This window comes from Notolepis coatsorum (genome assembly GCF_963971535.1).
Source record: "Notolepis coatsorum genome assembly, chromosome: 6".
In the NCBI taxonomy this organism is placed as follows: Eukaryota; Metazoa; Chordata; class Actinopteri; order Aulopiformes; family Paralepididae; genus Notolepis; species Notolepis coatsorum.
In genome coordinates this window covers 127,661,556-127,664,393 of record NC_140170.1, presented here as the reverse complement: position 1 = coordinate 127,664,393, position 2,838 = coordinate 127,661,556, and positions in this window count along the sequence as shown.

Here is a 2,838-nt window from a genome sequence, read left to right as displayed (position 1 = left end):
CCCCTTCCTGACAAAAGAAGCCACCCAACTCCTCGACCAATCAACAGTCATCTTAAACTCTCATCCAAGCAGTCAGACTGTTAAACTCTCATGTGACTGTCCCCTCACGTGCACCATGCACTTACCTGGACTTGATAACCACTATGTTACCGCTCATCATGCTCTTTATTATTTAAAATATTCTGTTATATGTACAGTGTTATGTGTTTCATGTATGTATATTGTACTACGGTCTGTGGGAGCTCCCCTGAAATTTCGTTGTATACTTGTGTGCAATGACAATTAAAAGTCTATTCTATTCTATTCTATTCTATCTCCCGCCTCGACTACTGTAACGCACTGCTTGCTGGCCTTCCGGCCACTGCCACCAAGCCTCTTCAACTCATTCAGAACGCAGCGGCCCGCCTGATTTCAAACCTACCGAAGTTGGCCCATGTCACCCCACTTCTTAAAGGAAAACTCCAACATTTTGGGAAATTAGCTTATTTAACATCTTCCCTGGAGTTAGACAAGAAGATACATACCTTTTTTGTCTCTGTGCATGCATTAGGCTTAGGGAACAGCCACTCCGTTAGTGTAGCTTAGCTTCATCCCTGGAAGTGGGTCAGAGTTGTAGTCTGACGTTCCCTACAGTGCCCTACTGTGAGGATTCGCCTGTCCCTGGACCTTTTTTCCCTCCTACTCTCCTCAACAGCCCCCACCCTTGCGAGAACTTTTCCCTGTCTCCTACTCTCCTCAACAGCCCCCACCCTTGGACATTCTTGTTCCTCTACCTTGACGCACCTGTTGGGAGTTTGCAATCAGGTCTGGAGAGTACTTAGGTTGCAGACTCCCCTCCAGTCCTTGTCGGGTCGTTCTGTGTTCTGAACTCTGTGTTCGTTCTGTATTCTGTACATCACCATCACCTGCCGCGTCTCCGGCGTGAGACGACGTGCCGGTCATCACCACCTGGCGCCGTTTGCCTGGAGTGGGACACCGCCTTCGCTCTCTAATTCTCTACGGAGGTTCCAGTGTTCCCACTCCAGACGTCAAGCCGGCTCGCCATCGCTCCCGATTCCACGGGAGGAAGGCGTCTCTTCGTGATCCTCGTTCCTGGGGTGAGACTCGCCGTCGCTCCCTATTATTCCACAGGAGGATGGCGTGTGCTCATCCCGTTCCCCCTCGGACCAGACACGCCGTCGCTCCCTAGTATTCCACGGGAGGATAGCGTGTGCCCATCCCGTTTCCCCTCGGACCCAGGCTCGCCGTCGCTCCCTAGTATTCCACGGGAGGATGGCGTGTGCCCATCCCGTTTCCCCTCGGACCCCCTTTGTTTCGCGCTGCCCGTCTGCAGCATCCGAGGAGGAGGAGGAGGATTCCTTTCGGAGCAGCAGAGCCCTACTCGGTGTAGGGACGGAAGAGGATCTCCGTGCCCGGCCTCCGCCGTCGGGTCCCTGTCCCTGTGCCAGGCCTCCGCCGTCGGGCCCCTGTCCCCGTGCCAGGCCTCCGCCGTCGGGCCCCTGTCCCCGTGCCAGGCCTCCGCCGTCGGGCTCCTGTCCCGGTGCCCGGCCTCCGCCGTCGTAACCCTGTCCTCATCCCTGTAAGCGGTCCTGGCCCTGACACTTAGCCCTGACACTTAGCCCTGGCCCTTAGCCCTGGCCCTTAGCCCTGGTCCCTTAGCCTGTTCGCCTGTTAAAGGCACAGTGCCGCAGTTTCATATTTCATGGACTCTTGTGTTTTTTGTGTTCTCCCTTAAAGGGACTGTGCCGCTTTTTGTTATTTAATAAATATTGCCCTGTTTTGGCTTACTCTAATACCTGTCTTGTGTTGTGCGATTGGGGTCGGTTTCAAACCATAACACCTACAGTCACGAAATACACTCCAAATACAACTCCAAAACGTTCCTATCCTGTAAACATGTTGTGACCTGTGTATTTACCACGTGGAGAAATAAAAAATTATTGAATTCGAATTTTGGTTAGTTGTAACGTTAGTTTAGGTTCGTGTTAACGTTAGAAAATGTACAAAATAAACGTATTCCGCTGCTATAGACGTCGCTCTTTTATTTTGAAACCTCCCAGAAAGGAAGTCATTGCTCTCGTTATTTACTTTAGTGTCCGCCCGGTTCTGTGTTTGTTGGTTAGCTCCGTTAGCTAGCAGCCTATCAAGACCAGCCATTGGAATACTGTTTTCTAAATTGGGGAGGCTTTTAATCGTCAAGGTAAGAGGATTTTAAGTCATGGTATCCATAAACTTCAATCGGTTCGGATCCTTTGAATGAATGAGAATGTCAACAAACACGGCGACACTTTGAAATCACTGACTGCGCCCAGAGAGGAGTGGTTAGGCAAAAAATAGTTCAGAGTATATTTGCTTAGAAAACGTAATTGTCGAATTCAATTATTTTTTATTTCTCCACGTGGTAAATACACAGGTCACAACATGTTTACAGGAACGTTTTGGAGTTGTATTTGGAGTGTATTTCGTGACTGTAGGGCACTGTAGGGAACGTCAGGCTACAACTCTGACCCACTTCCAGGGATGAAGCTAAGCTACGCTAATGGAGCGGCTGTTCCCTAAGTCTAATGCATGCACAGAGACAAAAAAGGTATGTATCTTCTTGTCTAACTCCAGGGAAGATGTTAAATAAGCTAATTTCCCAAAATGTTGGAGTTTTCCTTTAAAGGGGCTATGTACTATAAATGTAATTTTTCAGTTTCTAGCATTGTATTATAGTAATAGGAGTTCGTATCAATGTGTTTTAGTGTCTAAATACCATATTGGCGGATTTCTCTGTTTCAGCTCAGCCCCTTTCCTCCTCCAGTAAATCAGGCCATTTAACGGCCGATATACGTCATA